This window comes from Bactrocera dorsalis, chromosome 6, assembly GCF_023373825.1.
Source record: "Bactrocera dorsalis isolate Fly_Bdor chromosome 6, ASM2337382v1, whole genome shotgun sequence".
Lineage (NCBI taxonomy): Eukaryota > Metazoa > Arthropoda > Insecta > Diptera > Tephritidae > Bactrocera > Bactrocera dorsalis.
Window position 1 is genome coordinate 18,184,362 of NC_064308.1, and position 19,110 is coordinate 18,203,471.

At 36.9% G+C, this 19,110-nt stretch overlaps 1 protein-coding gene across 1 annotated transcript in view; it reads right to left on the reverse strand.

Annotated features, from left to right (window-relative positions):
* Positions 1-17,563: 17,563 nt before the first annotated feature.
* LOC125779266 (uncharacterized) overlaps positions 17,564-19,110 on the reverse strand; it is a 124,274-nt gene continuing 122,727 nt past the window's right edge. The window contains exon 2 of the mRNA XM_049460285.1: positions 17,564-17,780. The gene's annotated coding sequence lies outside the window, so the exon portion shown is untranslated. The remainder of the gene's footprint in view (positions 17,781-19,110) is intronic.

Here is a 19,110-nt window from a genome sequence, read left to right on the forward strand (position 1 = left end):
TCGCAGGTAACAACGCGCTAGTAGATGACAAAGCTTGGTCACTATTTGAGAAGGAGAGAAATTTAAACGGCATTTGGATTACCGACAGCGGCGCAACGTCTCATATGTGCAATAATGCAAAAATTTTTACTTATCTTGTTCGTGATAAACATAAAATTATTTTAGCATCAGGTGTCTATATTTATGCACAAGGAAAAGGAACAGTTGTTTTGAGGACAAAATACACAACAATACATTTAAGAGACGTATGGTACGTTCCAAATATACATTCCAATTTCTTTTCAATCGGTAAAGCCGCTGAAAGTGGAAACGTAATTAAATTTGAAGAAAATAGTGCTTTGATACAAAATAAAATGGGAAAGACAATTTTAACTGCTAAATTAGAAAATGGCATGGATGTATATTGCTAACATAAAAAGAAACGCGGATAGTGTTAATGCGATTAGTGAATGCGCAAGTAATTGGCACAGGCGGTTCGGTCATCTTAACATAAACGATTTAAACAAATTATCAAAAATGAATATGGTGAATGGTTTAAACATTAAAATTCCGAAAATCCTTGACTGCTTGACTTGTGCGGTGTGTAAAATTCACAGTGCTCCCTATGCCAACTATAGCAATATTATTCGAAAAATGTTTTAGACTTAGTACATACAGATTTATGCGGGCCAATGGGTGTGAGTTCGGTTGGCGGTGCATCGTATTTTATTTCATTTATAGACGATTGTTCGAGGCATATGGTGGTTTATTTTTTAAAAAGAAAATCGGATGCATTCGACATGTTTGAACTTTTTGCTGCGACCGCGGAGAAGCAGACAGGCCGCAAAATTAAACCATTACGTAGTGATAATGGAAAGGAATTTATAAATTCCCAATTTAAGACATTTTTAAATGAAAATGGCATTCGGCATCAAACTACTGTACCATACAGCCCTCAACAAAATGGTGTGGCCTAAAGAGCCAATAGAACATTAGTTGAAATGTTGCGTTCTTTATTAAATTCGTCAAATTTGCCCCAATCGTTATGGGCGGAAGCCGTCAACATGGCAGTGTATATTAGAAATAGGTGTCCAACAAAAGTTTTAGGTGCGGTTACACCGTACGAGAAATGGCACGACCGAAAGCCGTCGGTTTCACATTTACGTGCGTTTGGTTGCGATGCCGTGGTTCTACAGAAGGGTCCGAAACCACGCGGTAGTAAATTTTTGCCTAAAGGTGTAAAGCTTAAATTCGTAGGTTATCAAGCAGCTACGAAAGGATACCGACTTATTAATTTACAGACAAATCAAATCACAATCGCGCGTGATGTAATTTTTTTTTGAAAAGTCTTTTGAATCACATAAAAAGAATAATGATGAAGAGAAGAACCATTTCTTGTTGAAATAAATGAACAAACAACTAACGAAAGAACAACTCAAGTAAAAAGAAAGAATTGAGAAAACGAGAATTATGAGCAAGATGGGCGAAATGAGCCAGAAAGCGAGTCTGAGTCCGACTATGAAGAGGTTGCTGTAAGTAACAATAGAGAAAGCGAGGAAGACCTAAATTCGTACGTTCAGGCGGAGGAGGTAGGCCGAATAAAGTTTATTGTACGGGCCCTTCTCCGGAGATGCTAAGTTCTATTGTTGAAAATCCTGGCACTGTTACTGAGCCACTAAATTCAAAAGAAGCAGATAGCTGGAAAGCGGCAATGTCAGAAGAATACGATTCGTTGATGCGAAATGGAACGTGGGACTTGGTGGATAGGCCAAATAACAGCAATTTAATCGGGTGCAAATGGGTATTTGCAATAAAGCGCAAACCTGAAGGTTCCATTTATTCTAAGTTTAAGGCGATGTTAGTTGCACTAGGCTGTTCGCAGAAGTATAACGTCGATTATTGCGAAACATTTGCACCAGTGGTCCGCCATTCCACAATACGGTTAATTTTGGCATTGACAGCAAGGCATAAGTTGTTGGTCAACCAAATTGACATCGTTGCGGCATATCTAAACGGTGATTTGGAGGAGACGGTGTATATGTGTCAATCTCTAATGATTCGAGATGCAAGCAATCCCAACAAGATATGCAAGCTTAAAAAGGCTTTGTACGGTCTGAAGCAAGCCGGTCGTGAGTGGAACAAAAAAGTAACGCAAATACTACTAGAATCAGGTTTTAAAAGGTGCAAATCAGACCCATCGGTATATATACGACGTTGTAATACCAAGGTGAGCATCATCGGTCTATACGTAGACGATATGATTTTGGCTTGCTCAAACAAAGAAGAAATGTAGAACATAATAGAAGTTTTAAATCAGAATATTGAGGCGGTCGATCGCGGTCCAATATCTTTTTATTTGGGTATGGAAGTAGAGCGCGATGGTGATCGTGGTGATATAACGATACATCAAACACGAAATGCTACGGAAATTATATGGCAGTGGGGCATGAGATTGCAAACCAGCGGCAACTCCATGGGCTGCAGGGACGATACTTAAGAGGTCTTAAAAACATTGCGGCAATTTGGAGACAAAAGCGTACCAAAGCTTAATTGGTGGGCATATGTACCTGGCTATAATCTCTCGCTCGGATATTGCGCATGTGGTATCAAAGTTGTCTCAGTATAACTCGCATCCGCATAAAGAGCATATGCAAGCTGCTAAATAAGCTCCAAATGGTAAACTTAAATTTTTTGCTAATTTTAAAAATTTTGTATGTTTCACAGACGCAGACTGGGGTAGCGATAGTATAGACAGAAAATCGTACACAGGTTATTTCGTTACGATGGCTGGTGGAGCTATAGCTTGGGAGTCAAGAAAGCAGTCTGTGGTTGCGTTGAGCTCAATGGGAGCAGAGTACAGCGCATTGTGTCAATGTGCAAAACAGACAGTTTTTCTACGTGGTATGCTGTGTGAGTTGGGTTACACGGACTATACAAAAGGTCCTACTACGGTTTTATGCGACAACCAAAGTGCGCAGTTTATGGTGAAAAACCCGATGGTGCAAAAGCGAAGCAAGCACATCGACATTTGGTATCACTCACTCACTCATCACAACTCTGCAAACTAAACCTGTACTCTTATAACGGGTGATTTTTTGAGGTTAGGATTTTCATGCATTAGTATTTGACAGATCACGTGGGATTTCAGACATGGTGTCAAAGAGAAAGATGCTCAGTATGCTTTGACATTTCATCATGAATAGACTTACTAACGAGCAACGCTTGCAAATCATTGAATTTTATTACCAAAATCAGTGTTCGGTTCGAAATGTGTTTCGCGCTTTAATTTTGTTCAGCGATGAGGCTCATTTCTGGTTGAATGGCTACGTAAATAAGCAAAATTGCCGCATTTGGGGTGAAGAGCAACCAGAAGCCGTTCAAGAACTGCCCATGCATCCCGAAAAATGCACTGTTTGGTGTGGTTTGTACGCTGGTGGAATCATTGGACCGTATTTTTTCAAAGATGCTGTTGGACGCAACGTTACGGTGAATGGCGATCGCTATCGTTCGATGCTAACAAACTTTTTGTTGCCAAAAATGGAAGAACTGAACTTGGTTGACATGTGGTTTCAACAAGATGGCGCTACATGCCACACAGCTCGCGATTCTATGGCCATTTTGAGGGAAAACTTCGGACAACAATTCATCTCAAGAAATGGACCCGTAAGTTGGCCACCAAGATCATGCGATTTAACGCCTTTAGACTATTTTTTGTGGGGCTACGTCAAGTCTAAAGTCTACAGAAATAAGCCAGCAACTATTCCAGCTTTGGAAGACAACATTTCCGAAGAAATTCGGGCTATTCCGGCCGAAATGCTCGAAAAAGTTGCCCAAAATTGGACTTTCCGAATGGACCACCTAAGACGCAGCCGCGGTCAACATTTAAATGAAATTATCTTCAAAAAGTAAATGTCATGAACCAATCTAACGTTTCAAATAAAGAACCGATGAGATTTTGCAAATTTTATGCGTTTTTTTTTAAAAAAAAGTTATCAAGCTCTTAAAAAATCACCCTTTACTATACATATGTACATAACTTGTCTATGTACTATAAAACAGTACATTAGATCATACGATTATTGGTAAAACGACAGTCTGAATAAATGCGTTAATAATATCGGTCACGAGTTTTTCTTTCTCTGCGCGAAAACTGTTACACTCTCAAACTTTAGAATTTTAGTCTTCATTCTATTGTTGTTAGATCAGCTTATTTACAAATAACAACAATAATAGCAACAACAAGAATTTTAGCAAAAGCTTACCTTAACTGCATTTATCCAGTTATGCTCGTGTTTTTTGTTTTTCAATTGCAGTATAAAGTGAAGCTGTAATTTGTTTTTGTTTTTTATGCTTTGTCAGATAAAAATATAAGGCTCATCTGAAATTCTGTAAGGAAACTGGAGCGTTGAAGACTGGAAACGCGTTATATGGTTAGATGAGACCAAAATCAATCGTCTTCAGTCAGACGGAAAAAGTATTACTGGCACCGTGAAAATGAAACTCTTCAGAAGCACCAAGTGAAACAGACAGTGAAACATGGCGGAGGTAGCATAATGGTTTGGGGCTTTTCACTTGGTGGCATACTCGTATTAGCCCTTTAGTAAAAATAGAAGGAATAATGAAGAAGGAAGACTATCTTGGCATTCTTCAAGGTAACCTTACGGATTTCATAGATTTGAGCGCATTCCCAGAAGAGGAGGTTATTTTTCAGCAGAACGGAGACCCGAAACACACCGCCAAGATCGTTAAAAATTGGTTATCCAACCAAAGTTCAAAGTGGTACCATGGCCAGCACAAAGCCCCGACCTTAACCCAATCGAAAAGTTATGGGCAATTTTGAAAAGGCGTTTGGCAGTACATGAAAGAGCCCCAACAAACATGATGGGGCTTTGGGAACGTTTGCAGTCAGAACGGAGAAATATTCCTAAGGACACTATTGTGAAACTGGTAGAAAGTATGCCAAAGCGAGTCAAAAGTGTAATTCGCAACAAAGGATTATGGACAAAATACTAAATTTTTGTTGTAAAGAAATATATTTAGTCACGAGCATAAATAGCGTTAAAAGAAGTTTTTTTTATATAATTGGCTTTTTGTTTTTGTTTTTGTTCACGATTTTTTTTCAATTTGTTAAGAAATAAATCAAGAGTAAACCCTGAAAATTTGAAAGCATTTCATTGAAAATTAACGGTTTTACTAATAAAAGAGTGCAAAAGTGACAAACATGTATCCACATTTGCTCGCCACTGTATTTATTAGGGTGCTTCAAAAAAAATGTTTGATTTTTTTTTTATCTCTTACCCCCTCAAATGTTAGTGATTGACAAACAAAAATCCTCCCTCAAGCCAGACGCTGTAGCTTAACTCTGTGGGGTCGCTAAATTTTCTGAGAATAATAATTTTGTCGCAGGAATATTTAAAGTTTAAAAAGCCAACTTTATGAATATGTGACGGTTATTTTTGAGAAACGAAAATTGGTTGGTGAAATTTTAGTTTGAATAAAAAAAACGAAAATTCCTATGTAAAATGTATGGGAACCTAAAAAAAATAGTGACCCCTTAGAGTTAAGCGCCTGGTTTGAAGGAGGATTTTTTATTTGTCAATCACTAACATTTGAGGGGTAAGAGTTGAAAAAAATTAAACAATTTTTTTTGAACCACCCTGATATACTATATATTGTATGTACTATACTATAGATGTCTGAAAAAATTACTGTAAGAAATCGATAAAATATATATCTATACACAAAGCAGAATCCACTGTTATCATTTTTATTACTGAATTGAAATCAGTGTAGTCGTCATATTACTAAAGATCGAAGTCAAAGACTAATTGTATCCATATGGAATTAAACACATTTGTCGCTAATTGCTTTAGTCCTTTGCCAAATTTTAAATGACAGAAGAAAAATTAAATATGGCTAATGTACTAATTTAACCCTCTACCCATTATTAAAACAATTGGATCTATAACTATATTCGTGCAGTGTTTTTTTTTTGGCTATCTGAAGGTATACTTTTGTAAACTGCACGATTGTGAGAAATATGCGTCTAAAGTCATAGCGATGGCATAAAATGCCTTTGAGCTGCAGGAATTTCAAGATAAAAATTCACGATTGTAGTGTTTTTTCAATGGAAAATTTTTACATGCCTTGGTTCCAGTTCTTAATGTTAATATTAAGGTCTAAAATTTTCATGGATTTTTTTAGGGCATTTCCAAGGAAATTTCGTGACGGGATTGAAAAAAATTAATAAAAATAAACACCTTAATGTATTAACGTAAATATGAAAACGCAAGTCTGTAATCAAGTTCTGATACAATCTCGATTCAATCTGTATTTCTATAAGAACTTATATTTATACATTTTAAATTATTAATCTTAATGGTAGTCTTAAAAGCTATTTTATTGCTTATCTGAACAAAAAATGTATTATCTAAGCAAAGAATAAAGATATTGATTTCCTATTAATCTATTATGTAAATTTGGTGGGTGAGTTTCAATTGCTTTGCTGCATAAATGCGAAGTATGCAGAAACGCGATGGGGATTTAAAAGATATAATTTTGTTTACATTTACATTTGAGTTTAAGTGTGGAGGCTGCCATTCCCTAAGATGAATCGTTCCCGATTCAATAACATTTTTCGTTAGACTATGAATTTTATTCAAAATATCATTATATGACATATGAAATTTTAAATTTTCAATTTGTATGGGAGTTATTCGTATTTTTTTAAATTTTAAAATTATGCAGATTATGCAGATCATTATTATTAGTACAATTATGTATCAGAAAAACGAATGAAATTTAATGTTTTTCACCCAAAATATTCATATTTTCAACTTTATTTCTTTTTTAGTTCTTTATTTTTTGTTTCAATATATTCTACTCGTAAAGTTGGCATCCCTGGAGAGAAGTTGAGAAAAATAAGGTGTGAAAGAAATAAAATCAATAAATTCAATAATTTTAAATATTGACAATAATTAAAATACACAACTCGTTTGTTTACGAAGGTGCTTTTCACGGAGATCGACTGGAAGTTGAAGTGCGGTGAGATGATTGAGTGGATAAGCTGTTGCACCTGCTAAAAGTTTCTCAGTAGATGTAAGGCAGCCTATTACCATTTTTTCTTATTGGACTTTGACCCGCAAAAAGGAATTTGGAAAAGTCACTACCATAGTATAAGCTTTATTGTTATCCAATATAAGAACCAAATTGTATTTGCGTTCTTTAATAGCGGGATTCTGTAACCAGTCTCTAGTCTCTATTTGAGACATTTTGAGGTAAAGTCTCAATTTGAGACTAGTTACTATTCACTAAACAGTCTCTAGCGTTAGTCTCAAAATATTGCCATAAATTTGAGACTTGGTAGTTAGCAGGTCACAAAACCAAAAAGAACTCTTGTCTGCCATTTTGAATATACTGAATAGAGATCATCATAGATATTAATCGATTGTCGTTTTTTTATATTTTGTAAGCAACTCAAACACGAAAAGGTTGAAAATAAATCAATTTTACATAAATTTCGTAAATATTATGAACCAAAGTCAACATATATTATTATCTTTATTGATAATTATGCTTTTTGACTATGTTATAGAAAATTTAATATTTGTTATCGACATATTTATTTTCATTCAAGTTTAAAAACATCTCTGAATAATGAAATGTAATAGATTTTGTGACTGTCACTTACAGAATAGCAAAATCATCTCAAGTCTCAAAAATTGTCTCTAACTCAAAATCTCAAATTTAGAGACTTGAGACTGTCTCACGTTACAGAATCGCACGGTAAGTTAAGCTTTTTTAGCTGCACTAGGCTAGCCTAAAAGTATACACAGTTGCCACATATATATATATTTATTTTTACTAACTATTGACTAACTAACTCACCATTACCTACGAGTAATCCCTTATACAACAAACATATAATATATAGCTGGATTATGATTCGTACCCCGCCCCCTGGAGGGGGTCAGCCAACCGAAAAAAATTAGTTTCCGAAATAGATGAATTGAGACAAAAATTGAAAGATTTAGAACAATTAAAAAGAGAAAATCAAAAGCTTAAAGAACAAAATAATCGTCCACTTGTGCCTAATTATAGTCAATCTCAATACGAAACTGATGAAGAAGAATTAGCTATGGAAACAGACTGGATTTTGAAGAAAAATAAAAGGCCTAGTAAAAAGCGTAAGGCCGAAGCTTCACCAGAAGTAATCTTAAAAGAAAATACTTTTTCATCGAGTGAAAACCACACAGTTAAAAATGAAAAACCGAAATATGAACCGCGGCCTCCACCTATTTATTATGATTTCGAATATCTCTAATTATAAAGAACTAAATAACATAATTAAAGATAATACTAAGGGTTCATTTGCATTTAAACTATTAAATAACGATATTCATAAGATAAGCGTTACATCAAGTGATGACTACAGATCAGTAACAAAAATGTTGTCTGCGTCGGGAGCTTCATGGTATTCCTTTGAAGACAAACAAACGCGTCCAATAAAGGTCATGATTAAAAATCTCCACCATTCGTGCAGCATTAGTGATATTATCGCTGATTTAAAAGAACAAGGTTTAAATGTTATGAACGTCGTAAATAAACTCAAGTGGAAAACACGAGAACCTTTAAACATGTTTTTAGCCACTTTTGATTCTAATGAAGACATCAAGAAAATGAAATCAAACACATTCTTCACACCGTTGTTCTTATTGAGCCTGTTAGGAATTCTAAACTTATTCCACAATGTAAAAATTGCCAGGCATTTGGACACACCAAGAACTTCTGTGGCAAAATGTCAAAGTGCGTTAAATGCGGTGGTAAGCACAAAACCATCGAGTGCCAAAAAACCAACTTAGAAAAACCAAAATGCTGTAACTGTAGCGAAAGCCATCCGGCAAACTACAGAGGATGTATTGTTGCCAAGGAGCTTCAAAGTATTCGTAACAAAGCCTTGAAGAAACAAAAAATTTCCACAAATTTGCCCAGTACATCAAAAAATCTACCCATTGGTAATAAAAGTACTGTCAACAAGCAGAATCGTGTACAGACGAGTAAGCTCACTTTTTCTGAAGTATTGAAAAACAACTCAAACGTGGTGAACGAAAAACAAAACACAAAGATTACCGAAGACCTACTAACTCAAATCCTTGATAAGTTAAATAAACAAGAAAAATTCAATAACGATCTGTGCAGCCGTTTGGATAACCTCGAAAAAAATAAAAATAAAACAAAATCTAAGGTATGAATGGTGCTCTCCGAGTTATGACATGGAATGCAAATAGACTATTAAAGCACCAAGAGGAGCTTCTACTTATTTTACAAAAAGAGAAAATAGATGTATGTCTAATATCCGTAACTCATTTTACGAGACACAGCCACATAACTTTCCAAAATTACGATGTCTATCATACAATCCACCCTAGTAATTGTGCGAGGAGAGGCACTGCTGTTATTGTTAAAAACAGCATTAAACATTATGAGGATAGAAAAATCAGTACGCACAATATTCAAACCACAAGTATTACATTAAAAGCAATGAACCAACCCTTGTCAATTACTGCAATATATTGCCCGCCGAGATACAAAATCCTCGTTGAAGAATATAAAGAACTTCTCAATATGCACAAGCACAAATTTATTATGGGAGGCGACTTTAACGCTAAGCATGTTTACTGGGGATCGCGCCTAACGACAGCTAAAGGGCGAGACTTATTCCAGGCAGCTCAGGAAACCGGGTGTGAGTTTGTATCGACCGGAACTCCAACTTATTGGCCAACGGACACCAACAAAATACCAGATGTTATAGACTTCTTTATAACCAGGAAAATATCTCGAAATTTCATAGAAATAGAAGGTGGGTTAGATCTAAGCTCTGATCACTCCCCATTATATTTAACAGTAAGTGAAACACTAATTCAAAGAGATACTAGTCTAAAGTTATACAACAAAAATACGGACTGGACTTCGTTAAAACAAATACTTCAGACTAAAATAAAGTGTCCGAAAATCACAACAATTGAACAACTAGAGTTAGAAGTTAACACATTTACGAAAGAAATTCAACAAGCAGCTTGGGATAATACTCCGGAGATAAAGCGGAAAATTATAGGTTCAAATTACCCTAAAGAAATAAAAATCCTTCTAATACATGGGCTAGAAGTAATTGTGATAAAGCTAATGCATTTGCAAAACACCTAGCTGAAACTTTTCGTCCAAACGAGGATAGTGAAATCGCGTTCCTCAGTAGTATTCAACAGGATCATGCAACAATCCCAGCAATCACCATTTGTGAACTTAAAAGTGAAATTAAAAAGCTTAAAGTTAAGAAAGCAGCTGGCTTCGATTTAATTACAGCTGAAGTGTTAAAGCAGTTACCATACAAATGTTTACGGAAGCTCACCAATCTTTACAATACAGCAATCCGTCTGACACATTTTCCAAGCCTTTGGAAAGTCGCCGAAGTTGTTATGGTTCCTAAGCCAGGAAAGGATCCTCACGTAGTCTCGTCATATAGACCAATTTCACTACTTCCACAAATCTCAAAACTTTTTGAAAAATTAATTTATCTAAGATTAAAATCTATAATCGACGAAAAGCAGTTAATCCCATCGCATCAGTTCGGTTTTAGAAATAAGCATTCAACAATAGAACAAATTCACAGAATAACATCAGAAATAGAAAAACCCCTGGAGGAGGGAAACGTATGCTCAGCTGTATTCCTTGACGTTGCACAAGCGTTTGACAAGGTATGGCACGAAAGCCTTATGCAAAAACTAAAATCATGCCTTCCGGTTGAGTATTGTGCTCTTTTAGAATCATATATCACCACGAGATTTTTCCGTGTAAAACAAGGAAATGAATTCTCAAAACTTAAAGAAATTGAAGCAGGAGTTCCTCAGGGAAGTATCTTAGGTCCACTTTTATATATTCTGTATACAAGAGACTTACCGTTAGCACCAAACAGTATGACTGCCACTTTTGCTGATGACACCGCAATACTATGCGTCGAAAAAACAGCAGAAAAAGCTGCGCTAAACCTGCAACATGCGATCAACTCTGTAGTAAGTTGGACTAAAAAATTAAGAATAAAACTAAACGGTGGCAAATCGGTTCATGTAAATTTTACAAAAAAAAGAATCACTTATCAACCTATAAGTATTCTAGATGTCTGCATACCATACGCAAATACAGCTAAACATCTTGGCATCACGCTTGATGCTAGATTACGTTGGAAAGAGCATATAAAAATAAAAAGGATTGAACTTAACCTGAAATTGTCGAAAATGAAATGGCTAATTGGGCGAAGGTCAAACCCGTCCATATACAACAAATTACTTCTTTATAAACAAATAATCAAGCCGGTATGGTCATATGGTGCGCAACTGTGGGGGTGTGCCAATGATGGCAGTATTAATATTATACAACGTTTTCAAAACAAGGTGCTAAGAGGCATTGTAAATGCTCCCTGGTACTGCAGAAATGCGGATATTCATCGAGACCTAAGGATGAATACAGTCGCCGAAGAAATAAGGAGTCAGGCAGATGCCCACTACAAAAGGCTTAATGCACATGTGAACGAGGAGGCGAGAAATCTTCTTTTAGAAACATGCCGCTCTAGTCGATTATGTCGCAAAAAACCACATAGCTTAGTTGGAAGCTAAAATATAAAGGAATTAATTAATTATTTACCATCTATGTATGAATATTACTATTAATTTCTATGTAATTCGTTTTTAAGTTATTCAAATCAAACTGCTCGTTAGTTTTGAAAATAGTTGTAGTGATATCAAACATTGTTAAAGTTTTAAAAATGTTTGTACTAAAAAAAAAAAAAAATATATATATATATTCTACAGTTTCAAAATTATTAATATAATTATTACTTAAATATTTCCAGATTTAACCACCGACATTTTCATTATATTGTTAGTATTTGCATAATTTTCAAAAGTAACAATATAAACTCCAATTATGGCATAGCCATATATTTTGTTATTTCCAGAGACTAATATTGCTCTTTCTTTTATTACATCTATTTCTTTGTTTTTTTTTTAATTTTTTTTTTATATTTACCTTTTTTATGGACAAAATATCTGATAAGCAAGTGTTCGTATTATTAATTTTACGATAGGTATTTATTATTTCCTTTCTACAATTTTTATATTTATACATATGTATGTACATTCTTTTTTACATTTTGCAATTTCATTGTCAATTTTTCGTTTACCTTCTTTTTGTGTAATTGCTCTTACTTCATAATATTTGCAATCATTTATAATTTTTAGATACTTAATATATATAATATAACAATAACTTCTATATTTTGTAATATCTAAAAATTAGAAATGTTCATTAAGTCTGTAACTTTCATAGTTCCGTGCTGGTGGTTTGTTATGTTTTTTAATTGTTCTAAATGCAAAATAGTTGGATTTAAAATTCTAATTTTACCAAATGTTATTGTTGTTATGATGTTTTGTAGTTCATGAATAATAAATTTATTTCTTTTTTTATTTGGAGTATCAGTTAATTCTGTTATTATTTTAAAAATTTCTGAATTTGTTGTGAATTGTTTATTGTTATTTAAAACTAGTTCGTCCAATTTGTCATTAATTTTTACAAAGTCATCATGGTTTGCTGTTCCAGCTATCCATTTCCAAAGTGTTCCTAAATTATTTATACCTCTTTTTATTTAATATGGTTTTGTTTTAATTGTTCTAATAAAGTTCAATTACCAAAATTTCAGATTCTGTTTCCTGAGTAATAATTCCTAGGTTGTCACAAATATGTTCGTTATTACTGTAAAAATTTCTTTTTTCTGTTATTATATTTTCAAAATAAGTAATTATGATTTTATGTTTTCTTTATGAATAATTTCATTTTTAATTATTATTTTATTCCCTAAATTTTTTTAACTTGCTGTCTTTTGTATCTGGGTTTTAATTTGTTTCTTTTCCCATTGCTTTTTCACAAATAATTTCTCCAGGGCTTGTTATAATGCCAAAATACCTTTAAATTTTATCTAAACTATTATTATGCCACATACTTAAAAAAAATCTCACATATAACCAATATACATGGGGTAAAGTCACTCGGATGTCACCTGGAAGTTCGAAAATATTATATATTAGGTATATGGGGTATAATAGGTATATGGGGAAATATTGACCCGATTCAATCCATTTTTGACATACAGTCATGCCATTATAAGAGAAGGACTATCTTCATTTCAGTTGTATATATCTCACATTGACCGATATTTCTGATCAAAAGTCAACTATAGGTACTTAGTTATTTATATAACGCGCTTTTAGTAGTTTTTCACAGTACCGTTATTAGAGGAGTGAGCGGGGTTATACTCCGACTTCATCCATTTTCACACTGGCGATAGGATTTCTCATAAGATTTGTACTCAGCAAATTAGGCTATTGTAGCTTAAGTGGTTTAGGAGTTATGTACATTAAACTTGTCAGAAGGCGGGGCACGCCCACTTTTTCAAAAACCTTTAATCACAGGTGCCCCTGGCTACTACGATCCTCTGTGCCAAATTACACTTTATGTATATGTTTCAAGTTAATTACGATTTGTGGTCGTGGCAGTGGTCCGATTACGCCCATTTTGTACTAAGTAACCTACATAACCATTTTCATCGAGATATCTTCATTGTTATTCAAATTACAGCTCGCAATAGATTTAAAATTTTCTCGTCATCCTGATTACTTATATATACATAACCCTATATCTATCTCGTTTTAGGAGATACGTACAACCGTTAGATGAAAAAAACCATAATATTTTGTAGCAAATGGATGCATGAGTATAAAAATCAATATACATATACACTGCTTAAATACACGTATAATACTTGCATGTTTTATATCACGGAAAAAGTTAAGAATTCGAAAAGGTTAAGCAACCCACTAACAAAATACTTAACTTTTTCGAGCCTCTACTGTATAGGGAATGGTAGAATACGCAGTGCATCACGAAAATAACCTGATTATCATCATATAATAATCGGTTGAGAGTTGTTCTAAAATTCTTATTCAGTGTAATTACAACCCACGTGAATTGTGCAAGAAAATGATCCTCTTGCCTCTTGGAGATATAAATTGAATTTGAAAAGGTTTATAATTAAAAAATTATAAATGTTATTGTTAATCCACGGGGTTTGTTATACCGGGAATAACGTTTTCGTTTTTATTCATAAATACAATTTTACCATATTGAATAGTTTATAATTAATGTATACCTTAGCCGCAGCAACGCTTGGACATGGGTCCGCTGGTTATATATAAAAGAAATAAATGCAGTCATTTTTGTAAATTATTCTAAATTTTATAAAACCGAATCTTTCCGTCGGTGTGTGATAAGAGAAACATGGATCGAATATTTCACACTGGAGTCCAATAACTGCACATGACGAACCGGTCCTCAAGCGTGGAAAGACGAAAAAGTCGGGCATGCATGTAGTTTATGTTGAGGAGTGCTAAGCCGTTCAATCTTTTCTGGATCATCTTTGTTTTTGGCCAAGTCTTGATTCGGTGCAAAGAAGAAAAGGATCGTTCAGCGCTAGCTGGCAAAGTGCAGAGTACGTGAAGGAGAATAAGAATCGTCAGATATACATATGTACTATCTCCTTATCGCAAGTGCTGAGGGTTTCTAGCGCAGAAAGCACTTTTGTTCTCATAGTCATTTTTATATTTCATTGTTGTTGCCAAAGCGCTACTTCTGCTTTGAGCTTTCCTGGCAAGATTTTCCTAAAACGTCTAACTAGGCATTCAATGAGTACAGTTTAATCTTTTTCTTCCACATTTAGGTTAAGTTTTGGTAACAGCTGACACAAATTGAAACTTTCAAGAACTTCATCGGAAACCGCATTTCTAAATCTTGCCTGACCGTGTCAATGAGTGGAATTTATACAGAAATCCTGTAGAAGTCTTCACAGTTTTGAGATGAGTGAATACTTCGATGACTCTGCCGGCCACATGTTCAGGATTTTTTTCAATTCAACATCTAATTTTTCAGCCATTTGTGTAGCATTTAAAAAAAATTTCATTAAAGTTATGACCAGCATGCATTCTTCGTGTGTTCAATGTTGCAACCAATGTTGTATGACGTTTGATGTAGGGATGCTCGATGAACATCGATGTTCGATGATCATCGATATTGAAAGCAAAAACATCGATGTTTTAATATCGATGTTACCATACGAAAAATATCGCAACATCGATGTTAACGGAATCGATCATTGATGTTAACTTACGGCCTCACGCACGACACGGACGTCCACCAAAGCAATGCAACTTACGGGGCATCTCTACAGGATAGAATATATAGAATACTAGCTGCATTGCCGTGCCCATTGCCTGTGGAGACTCCACATTGCTCATAGCTTACTAGATATAGAATACTATCTAGTTTGCCATGTATAGTAAGCAAGAAGCTGTCACTTCAGCAGTTTGACAGCGCAGTTTTCATTTCTATGAAAATTTTAAAGAGTCAATATATCCCATTTGCACATATGCCCACGGCATTTTCAATTTGGCAATATGAAAATTAGAAGAGCGAGTATTAAGACGGTTGTGTTATATGTATTTCTTCTTTCTACATTTCTTCAAAAAATTAATATTTAGTTAAATATTGTTAATTTACAGAAAAATTATGCAAATTGGGTTGGGAATGAGCGAAGTCTTAAATTTAAAAAACTTATACAAGCATAAATCAAAATATTATTGCGCATTTTATATTTATTATTTCAATTGGTATATAAATTTTATGCCACAATTATTAAATAGTAATCCAAAAATTGGAGGATGGAGTCATGTGTAGAAGTTCACGCAAGTGAGGAAAGTTCTCTGATTGCCATTCACTTGGGAGTGGCCAGAAACGATTCTTTTACATGTGACTCAAGCAGCTCACGACTTCCGGTCTTTGACCAAGTATCCTCTGGGTAGCCTAAGAACATCCGTTTGAAGGCGAGCTAACGTGAGAAGGAGAAGCATCCCCTGCATAGGGTTGTGCGCTGGGTTTGGGACCCGCCACGTAAAAAAACACCCCCAGTGAATAGTCAGAACCAGCCTCGGATGAGAGACCCCCCTTTTGATGACGACCATGGCAAACGAAATAAGGACTAGGAATTGAGGGCGTGCACCTGGAATGTCCGGTCCCTTAACTGGGAAGATGCAGCTGCCCAACTGGTTGATGTCCTCGTGAAAACAAAGGCTGACATCACCGCCGTCCAAGAAATGCGATGGACGGGACAAGGACAGAGACGCGTAGGTCCTTGTGACATTTACTACAGTGGTCATATAAAGGAGCGCAAGTTTGGTGTGGGATTCGTGGTGGGAGAGAGACTCCGTCGCCGAGTACTATCATTCACTGCGGTGAATGAACGTCTAGCCACAATCCGCATCAAAGCGAGGTTCTTCAACATATCGCTGATTTGCGCCCACGCCCCGACGGAAGAGAAGGACGATGTGACCAAAGATGCTTTTTATGAGTGCTTGGAGCGCACTTATGTGAGATGCCCCCATCACGATGTAAAAATCGTGCTTGGCGCCTTCAACGCCAGGGTGGGCAAAGAAGGTATCTTTGGTACTACGGTCAGTAAATTCAACTTCCACGACGAAACATCCCCAAATGGGTTGAGGCTGATCGACTTCGCCGGGGCCCGAAATATGGTTATCTGTAGTACTAGATTCCAGCATAAGAAGATACATCAAGCTACCTGGCTGTCTCCGGATCGAAAAACTACCAACCAGATCGATCATGTTGTGATAGACGGAAGACACGTCTCCACTGTTTTAGATGTGCGTGCGCTCCGAGGTCCTAACATCGACTCGGACCACTACATTGTTGCAGCCAAAATTCGCACCCGCCTCTGTGCAGCAAAAAACGCACGCCAACAAACACAAGGAAGGTTCGACGTCGAGAAGCTGCAATCACAACAGACAGCCGAACGATTTTCTACTCGGCTTGCACTCCGAACTGTGAGACGGCATTTCAAACTCCTTACGTACAGCTGCAACCGAAACCATTGGTTTTCGGAAAGTGCAAAAGAACAGCTGGTACGACGAGGAGTGCCGTGTCGCAGCGGAGAGAAAACAGGCTGCCTGCCTCGCAACGTTACGATCGACCACAACACGTGCGGGATGGGATAGATACCGAGAGTTGAAGAGGGAAGCGAGACGCATTTGCAGACAGAAGAAGAAAGAGGCCGAAATGCGTGAGTACGAACAGCTGGATAAGCTGGCCGACAGGGGTAGTGCTCGAAAATTCTACGAAAAGATGCGGCGGCTTACAGAAAGTTTCAAGACCGGAGCATACTCCTGTAGAACCCCCAAAGGTGATCTAGCCACCGATGCCCAGAGCATACTTAGATTATGGAGGGAACACTTCTCCAACCTGCTGAATAGCAGTGAAAGCACAACACCGGGAGAAGGCGAACCCGATTCCCCAATCGATGACGATGGAGCAGACGTTCCATGAAGAATTTCGAATAGCAGTTGCTCGCCTGAAGAACAACAAAGCGGCAGGGGCCGACGGATTGCCGGCCGAGCTATTCAAACACGGCGAAGAACTGATAAGGAGCATGCATCAGCTTCTTTGCAAAATATGGTCGGATGAAAGCATGCCCAACGACTGGAATTTAAGTGTGCTATGCCCAATCCATAAAAAAGGAGACCCCACAATCTGCGCCAACTACCGTGGGATAAGCCTCCTCAACATCGCGTACAAGGTTCTATCGAGCGTATTGTGTGAAAGATTAAAGCCCACCGTCAACAAACTGATTGGACCTTATCAGTGTGGCTTCAGACCTGGTAAATCAACAACCGACCAAATATTCACCATGCGCCAATCTTGGAAAAGACCCGTGAAAGGAGAATCGACACTTACCACCTATTCGTCGATTTCAAAGCTGCTTTCAACAGCTTTTCGTGCTGCCTTTATGCCGCGATGTCTGAATTTGGTATCCCCGCAAAACTAATACGGCTGTGTAAACTGACGTTGAGCAACACAAAAAGCTCCGTCAGGATCGGGAAGGTCCTCTCCGAGCCGTTCGATACCAAACGAGGTTTCAGACAAGATGATTCCCTATCATGCGACTTTTTCAACCTGCTTCTGGAGAAAATAGTTCGGGCTGCAGAACTCAACAGAGAAGGTACCATCTTCTATAAGAGTGTACAACTGCTGGCGTATGCCGATGATATTGATATCATCGGCCTCAACACCCGCGCCGTTAGTTCTGCTTTCTCCAGACTGGACAAGGAAGCAAAAGAAATGGGTCTGGCAGTGAAGGAGGGCAAGACGAAATATCTCCTGTCATCAAACAAACAGTCGTCGCACTCGCGACTTGGCACTCACGTCACTGTTGAGAGTCATAACTTTGAAGTTGTAGATAATTTCGTCTATCTTGGAACCAGCGTAAACACCACCAACAATGTCAGCCTAGAAATCCAACGCAGGATAACTCTTGCCAACAGGTGCTACTTCGGACTAAGTAGGCAATTGAGAAGCAAAGTCCTCTCTCGACAAACAAAAAACAAACTCTATAAGTCACTCATAATTCCCGTCCTGCTATATGGTGCAGAGGCCTGGACGATGTCAACAACAGATGAGTCGACGTTGCGAGTTTTCGAGAGAAAAGTTCTGCGAAAGATTTATGGTCCTTTGCGCGTTGGCCACGGCGAATATCGCATTCGATGGAACGATGAGCTGTACGAGATATACGACGACATTGACATAGTTCAGCGAATTAAAAGACAGCGGCTACGCTAGTCATGTTGTCCGGATGGACGAAAACACTCCAGCTCTGAAAGCATTCGACGCAGTACCCGCCGCGGGAAGCAGAGGAAGAGGAAGACCTCCACTCCGTTGGCAGGACCAAGTGGAGAAGGACCTGGCCTCGCTTGGAATATCCAATTGGCGCCACGTAGCGAAAAGAAGAAACGACTGGCGCGCTGTTGTTGACACGGCTATAATCGCATAAGCGGTGTCTACGCCAATTAAGAAGAAGAAGAATCCAAAAATATGAATTCTTATTTTTCCCAGAGGTAGATTTGTAAAAAAAGGATCTTTCTCCTTTTCTTATTATCTTTTTTTTCCCAGAAAGCTTTTCAAAAGGTG